The sequence below is a fragment of the Amblyomma mixtum genome, chromosome 1, assembly GCF_055824585.1.
Source record: "Amblyomma mixtum isolate Tamu chromosome 1, ASM5582458v1, whole genome shotgun sequence".
In the NCBI taxonomy this organism is placed as follows: domain Eukaryota; kingdom Metazoa; phylum Arthropoda; class Arachnida; order Ixodida; family Ixodidae; genus Amblyomma; species Amblyomma mixtum.
The window spans coordinates 91,192,517-91,200,839 of NC_143012.1; positions in this window are offsets into that span (position 1 = coordinate 91,192,517).

Below are 8,323 nucleotides of genomic sequence, written 5' to 3' on the forward strand. Positions count from 1 at the left end.
CATAGCTCGCAGCGTTTTCCTTAACTTAAGCTGAACCCTCTATGTTAGCTTCCACGTTTCCGCCCCATAGGTGAGTACCGGTAAGATACAGCTGTTAAGGCGGAAGCCTTTAATGTCTCATCGTTGTAAGCAGCAGTTGTCGACAGAAATGTCACGCTTTTCAATTGGTCGAAACGGTCGTGACGTCACAGTGCGCGAATTTCAAACGGGGACAATTGTACTTTGGCTAGTAACCATGCAACCAATTGAAGGGACCATATAGTGATGCTCCAAGTAAGTGGGACTGAGCTTAGTTAATTGCTTTATTGCCCAATTAGCCTAAATAACTTTTCTAGTCAGGCCATAAAAATAAATGACACTGAGTAGGGAATTGGTCGAGCTCGGGAATGGAACCCCGGTCTTCGGCGTGCGAGACGAGCATGCTATCCACTCCGCCATGCCAGCTCGATGGTTTGGAATGAACAAAGGCGCATATAGTGAATACGGTCTTCGTTCAGTCCCATCTTCCTCCCTTTCCTTCCGGCGAGGTTTAGGTGTCCACCGAGATATGCGAGACAGATACATTTCCTTTCCTTTCCTCCAAAACCAATTTACCGACGAGCGATGCGTAGAACCGAATGGGCGATGGCATTCTATGGACTCCCTGGCAGCGTTGCAAGACGCTGTCGCGTTCCACTCTTAGAGGCGAAGCTTAACATCTTAACCACACATCAGTGACCCCAGCCCCCGATGACTCCGTGCGAGGAATCATATAGAGCCTACAGTCACGAGACCGACGCTGAGATCCTCGCTGAGCTACAAGCTCGAAACCCCGATCGCCGCACGCCGCATGGGCCGCACATGACATTTCATGGTGACTATCGCTAATGCCAAGCTACTCCGCTACGTGAGGTATCTCGGCTTTACTTTTGAGGTGTTCCCCTACAAAAGCCGTCCGGAGGCATGCTTCAACTGCCGGAAGCTAGGCCACAGGGCGGATGTGTGCCCCCACTCGCGACAACCAACCTGCCGACGCTGTGGCGCAGCCCATGACCCTCCTCCAGCTGGCCAACCGCCCACGTGCCAAGCCTCATGTATCGTCTGCAAAGGTGCCCACCCTACAGGCAGCAGAAGCTGCAAATACCGGTTCACGTCCTCCACTCGGGCCAAGTCTTCCCCATCGGTCACTGACACCGATACCGGCTCCAACTCGGCAAACAACGGACGCCAGTCCCGGTCCCGAGACCGCAACCGCGGCGACCACAACCTACTGCGGGACGGCTCCTTCCCCCCGCTTGGCAGCGACAGCCCTTCCAGCCGCACTGGCAGCCGTTCCACATCCGCCTCACGCAGCTCTCGGACCAGCTCTCAAGCCCGGCCGGAGATCAAAGCAGCCAAACAAGTTGGATGGAAGACTCCTGCACAAGTCACCGCTTCTCCACCAGATTCACAGGTAAGGGAGCTGGCAGACATGGTCAAGGAACTACAGCTACAATTGGCCAAAGCAAATGCCAAAATTCATAGCCTAGAATCAGCACAGGCAAACCCCAAATTGCAACCGCAGCAGGTGGCTCACGCTCACACATCCGACCCCGTAGGTGATCCACGCATGGGCACTGAGCAGTCTAAGCGCACGAAGCGTAAAGCACCTCCCCCCTCCTCACAAGCAGACATAGATGCCAAATTCGAGGCAGCTGATACGCGAATGGCCCAATTCGAGGGTGCCCTCCTTCAACTCGCCCCTACCATTGACCGTCTAGTAGAAAGCTGCGCCACAATGGCAGCCAACATCCAAACCCTTCATGCCAAGCTCGATACCCTCACGAATCTCCCGACATCCGCAACCCCTTTGAAGTCGACAACCCCTCCTAACTACCCAGAACCAATTATTGTCGCCACATCGGAGAGTGCAACCGCGCGCTCACATGCAGGCGGCATTCTTAAATCACCCGTCGCGCTATCACAGCGCCCAGAACCCTATCGGAAACGCGATGGCTAGCTCCCCCTTCACAGTTTGGCAATGGAACTGCAGGGGCTTGAAGGCGAAGCGGCGAGCCTTGGAGCACACCCTGCAGGCCCAGCCGCACACCCCCCACATCATCGCACTTCAGGAAACCTACATGGACACGAACCTTACCAGCTACGCCGCATATAACCAACAAACGACACCAGACCACCGGCCCAACACCGCCATCCCGGTCCACCGAAATTTAGCAACTAATCATATAGACCTTAATTACCCCGAGGTTCCGCACACTTTCGTACAGTTCCTACCGAACAGCCGCTCACAAGACCCGCTCCACATCCTCAACGTCTACAGCCCCCCTAGCGACAAACCGAAATGCCATAGCACGTCATTTGCATTTGGCTGAACTAGGCAAATCGACCGTCATTTTTTTCTTTTCATTTTGCTGCTCTTAACGCCGACCATGTGCTAACTGCTCCTCCAAGAGTAAATTACAAGCTTCTGAAGCAGTAATTTTCACGACATGGACTAACTAAGGTGTCAGAGCTGAAGTCGCCTACTTCGGGAATCCCCCGTGCAGCTGGAGCTGTTAAAAAAAGGAAGAGGATCGCCATTTCCGTGCGCGTGGTTTCCGTTGCTCGCGAGAGATAAGGCAGAAGAAGATCTCTCTGAGAGGTGGCTGCACGCCACCCGACGAGCTCCTCCAGCCGGGATGTCTTCGATCGGCACCAGAAACCGTTCCACTCGCGTTGGCCGCAAGGCTTCGAAGGCCACGGACCGGCCACCCGACCAGGGCCAGAGCACGACGCGGTCCAGGCCTGTCGCGGCACCACCAACCACGCTTCAAGGGTAAATATGTCGCATTTCGTGGAAGGGACTGCAGCGTTTCGCAACCGAAGGGGCTCCCGGCTATCGCATGTACGGCGACGTAACCAGGGGCTAAATGACGGCGGCCGCTGTTCCTCGTTGCTTTGGATACCCGCTCTCGAGTGAACCCCTAACCAACCCTAAACAGGTCGTCCTACACCATCCGCCAAGCTGCGAATTTGTGTAACGAATTCAATCCCGGAACACGCGTTCCTAGCCTCAGAGCGATAAACATTCCTGTTTTTAAAGCTTAGCCTCCTTTCAGAAGCACGGACGAGGCGGGCTCGTCAGAAGCTCGCGGTCATGTCTGGCTCATGACAAGTGCAGCTTGTCATGTGTTTCCTGGCAGCGGCTTAACTCGAAAGAAGGAAGTATAGGACTCGTAATCCGAAGCATTTCTTGGTTTCCCAACAGATGGCCACCCGAGTGCTAAATGACCATTTTGATGCCCTTGAGGGGACTTGAGCTCCTCCTAAGGGTACGACGCGATAGCGTAATGGGTTAACTCTAATATACGCAGAAGGTCATTCTCTACATTCGCAGATCTCTGGGTGTCCCCCTGCCACTCCTGGCGCAATGGTGCGGCAAACAAGCGACGCACCTGTGCCCTGCTATGGCAGGTGCTCCCAGCGGTGGGACTTTACTCTTCCCTAGCGACCATTCATTAGCTGCTACTTCCACGGTGACCAGGTTGCTCGCTATACGGTGGGCAGGTTGTGATGACGCCGCAAGGTCACGGGAGCTAGACAGTCCCCCTGCCTCCTGGGTTGCTCTCTGGGGACCACTCGCCAGAGAATACCAGTGATATTTCTCTCACGACGCCGACACCGGATTTCATGGAGAACGAGGCCTTTAACGCTATCGCGTTAACATGTGTCCGTTAGGAGGTCAAGGGACGTCTGATCGGTTTCGCGATGCTCTAAGTCCGTTAAGGTTTCAGTGCTTTGCTCATTTCACAGGTGCGATAAAATGATAGATCCCATGGTTTCACTGTCGATCTTACGGCGGCACGTGAGCGGCCCCTTGTAGTGTCCGTGTGAATTAATCAAGTGTCTATAGCGCCCAGCGCGAACAGTACATTTGTGATCTAACCAAGAAAGAATTCCTGTTAGAAAGAAACCCCTCTACATACGCAGTATGTATAATGGCTGCATGGCCGCCGCGGTGACTCAGCGGTTATGGTGCTCGGCTGCTGACGCGAAAGACGCGGGTAGGGTCCCGGCCGGGGCAGTAGAATTTCGATGAAGGCGAAATTCTAGAGGCCCGTGTTGTTTGCGAATCAGTGCACGTTAAAGAACCCAACTGATTGAAATTTCCGAACGCCTTCACTACGGTGTCCCTCATAGCCTCAGTCACTCTTTGGGACATTAAACCCCATAAACCAAACCTGATGGCTGCCTACAAATAATGCGATAGCGTTAAAGGTCCCATACTCCTGAAAATTCGTAGTCGGCGTTGCGAGCGTTTAATAGCGGCATGACTCTGGCAGTGTGGTTCCCAGGTAGCACCTGGGACGCAGGCGGGGCCACATAGGTCACGTGACCTTGCGGCTTCTTCACAATCTGTCAAAGCGAGCTTACTGCCCACCATGGCAGGAGGAAGCAAAATTAATGATTGGTCATTCGGGAAGAGCAATCTGCGCCGCGCGAGGCACAACGCTGGAAGCATCTGCCATCGTAAGGCAGTGGCGCATCGCATAACAGCTGCTCCACTGCACCAGGAGGGTATGAGAACTCCCAGAATCTATGAATGCACAGTAGAGAATGACCTTCTGCATATATGGGCAAGGAAAAATAAAAATGAAGTTGCCTAATTGCGTCAAAGCTCATTTTACAAGAAGAACCAGGCATACGCAGGAACACTCACTGGCACCAATTTTCGCCCGCACAAACACATTTAAAAATAGTTACTTCCCTAGAACTGTATCCGAATGGAATGCATTACCTTCTCATATTTTTCTGTCCAGCAATTTTGTCGCAGAGTTGGAACGTCATCTCTTTATTTCATGAGATTTGTTTGTTTTGTGTTGCGATGCGATGCCTGTCTATATGTTCAATTCTGATTGATTGTCTGACTTATTATTTTTTTGTCTATGCATATGCTTGTCATTTTTCGTATTGAAAAGTGTTTGAATGTGCCCTTACTGCTAGGACCATGCATGGTCCGCAGTATTTCAAAAAAAAAAACCCATTACCCTATGGCGTCATGCTCTTAAGGCCGAGTTTAAGTCCCCTGCATTTTTTTTTTGTTCCTAACTTATGCAGTGGTATGGTATCCTATTGTATGATATGACAAAAGCCAACAGCCACAGAAACCAAGGGGCACAGGGGATTTTTTTTAAATTAATTTATTTATTTTGTGCTGTTGATCAATTTAGAATATTACTTAATATGTCATCGCTTAAAGTTAATTGATTAGAAAAGCAGAAGATCCCACCGGCGGCATGTGGTTGTTTTTTCTTCTGCTTTTCTAATCAATTAGCTTTAAGTGATGACATATTAAGTAATATTCTAAATTGATCAACAGCACAAAATAAATAAATTAATTTAAAAAAAATCCCCTGTGTCCCTTGGTTTCTGCGGCTGTTGGCTTCTGTCATATTTACAACGAGCCCCTCATTCCCCTTCCTTGTTTGCTTAATTGCTTAGCGAGGGCCTCGATTCTGGCAGCCTTGATGCCATAGGAAGCATAAGAGGGTTCTCACACAGCTTCCACCCTCTCCGTGCGATGACGTTCTACGTCACATCTGCGGTAAATCAGGACGTTCTACGTCCGCCGCTTATGAACGTGGGTGGCGCTGATGAACACTCTCAAGGTTAGGTTACTTGTAAACATAAATACCCCCCAAAGCAGAAGGTTTGACAGCCGTCGCCGTAGGTCAGAGGTAGAGCACCGGAGGCGTAATTCGGAGGTCGTGGGTTCGGATCCCACCGGCGGCACGTGGTTGTTTTTTCTTCTGCTTTTCTAATCAATGAGCTTTAAGCGATGACATATTAAGAATATTCTAAATTGATCAACAGCACAAAATAAATAAATAAATTTAAAAAAAATCCCCTGTGCCCCTTGGTTTCTGTGGCTGTTGGCTTCTGTCATATTTACAACGAGCCCCTCATTCCCCTTCCTTGTTTGCTTAATTGTATGATATGACATGGCAGGTTCAGCTCAGAGAAGCTCCATATGGACTATGACAGACGCCATAGGAAAGGTTTCTGAAGGAATCCGACCACCTAACGTTGTGTATCGTGCGCTCATAACGCGCTGCATGCGGGTTTCTTCTGCATTTCGCCTCCATCGAAACTCTGCTGCCGTTGATGACATTGGATGGCGCCTCGGCCTCTACAGCCGGATACATAGCCATTAATTAGGAAACCACTGCGGGCGCCTGGTAGGGGCATACGTATGCATTCAGTGCATGTGGGACCCATCCTGTTCCATTTCATTTCATTTCCTTAAAGGACCCTCGGGGGGAGTGGAGTCAGGGAAAAAAATGAAAAATAACAATGCCTCATGTGTTCAGATACATGCGACGTTTGGCAAAATTTGAGCGAGGAGAGAGAGAAACCGTTTAATGAAAATGTTGAGACCTTAACCGACAAGAAAAAGTTTCAGCCAACAGTGAGTCGCAGCTGATTGGACGATATGCTTTGATCATATACGCCGTATGAATTTATAAGAACGTCAATTTGGGCTGGATGGTGCATTATTTGCATTATTTGGGTATGAAGCGCACGCTTCATACCCCACGCGCTACACGCTCACGTAAAGCATGTTCCGTGCACAGGTCGTACTCTTCACGATGCGACATTTTGCGGCCCGTTTGGATCGTGTTCTTCTATATTCCAGAAAGCGGCAACTATAAAACTGTTTGCTGCAGTGCACTACGGCGACTGACACCGTTTGCCCAGGGCAACATTCCAAGCATAGCCTTCAGGGCCAAGTGATCACATATTCCGATGTAGCCAAAGCGGGTAGTAGCAGTAAGATGATGAAAGAAAAGGAAAGAAAATGAGCACGGACCTGTGACTGGCGAGTTTTCACCACCACCACTGCCGGCGTGCTGATAGGGAGAATAGGTAGAGGGGGAGATGAAGGGTATAAAGGGAGAGAAAGTGTAGCGTCTCAACAGGCGCCGTCGCTGTCATCAGCCGCCGTGGATCAGGAGTAGCTATCCAGGCCCGTTGTCCTCCAGGAAGGCAAGGAGGGACCGAAGGGCCTTGGGGGTGTTGGGTCCAGAAGGAAACAGCAGGGCACTTGCCGTGTCAGCCGGGTGTCCCAGGGCCCAGTAGCCAGCAGCAAGCTTCGCCTGAGGTGCGGCAAAGGCAGGGCATCCGCACAGGATGTGTTCGATCGTCTCCTCCTGGAGGCCACAGCAGGGGCAGTCGGCGCAGGGGGCCAAACCCTTGCGGTAGAGCAGGCCCCAGTCCAGGAGCAGCCCACTCGCATCCGGAGGAGGAGGGACCTCTGCCGCCTTGTGATACCCTAATCCGGCAGGAGCTTGGGGGGGGGGGGGGGGGTGTCCCTTGGGCGACCTGGAGGTCGGGGTGTTCCATGACAAGTTGCCGCTCCGTGATGGAACGGGCAGCATCCAGGGGTACCACTGATGTGCAACAGGGAGTGGATCCCCCATGAGCTGTTTTGGCCACGGCATCGGCAGCTTCGTTGCCCTGGACGCCAACGTGGCTGGGGATCCAGGCCAGGGATATCGAGCAGCCGCAGGAGCAGAGCGGGCTCAGGGGCAGTTGATGTATAGTTAATCAACTGGCTCGTCAAGCAATCAAATGCCAAGTGATTTGATGTTCAGTTCGAACCCGGCCGAGCGTAACGCTGCATTAACAAATAATCAGTTAAGAGCCGTGGTGGCTCAGTGGATATGACGTTCGGCTGGTGACCGCATGGACGCTGGTTAAAATTCTGGATCTCGAAAAAATGCTAAGACTAAACAGGAGTCTACAAGGCTCCCACACAAAACAAACTTGTGGTTTAATAGAGACTGAAATAACAGCAGGACATGGGTTTCAAATTAATGTTCGTGAATAACAACTGCTACAAAACCGAACAAAAATTATGGCCAGGCCGGAAAAGCTAAAGGTAAACGTGCGGAAAGGAAAAGTAATACCGTAAAAAATTCAAACATAACAAAATTCTCGCGTAAGGAAAATGCCTACAAGAAAAAGAAAGCTGAATCTGTGGCCACATATAAAGCCGAATCTGAGGAGAAACCTTTCCAAAATTTTCTGTCCGGTCGTACCGGGCATGAAAATACTGCCGTATTCGCAGCCCCTAGCGGAATTTCAACCAGGGCTCACACTAATATCGCAGATTCGTTTTCCGGTGCCTTAATAGATAACTTGGCCACAGCAGCAGCGTCACGTGATGCATGTTCTAATTGATAGGCTCTCCCTCTTAGTGCTTTGTTTCATTCGTCTTTATCCGTTTTACTGTGTTTACTGCGTTTCCGAATACACAGCAATTCAGATAGGACCGTGGAGTCGAACGGGGTCAATGAATAGG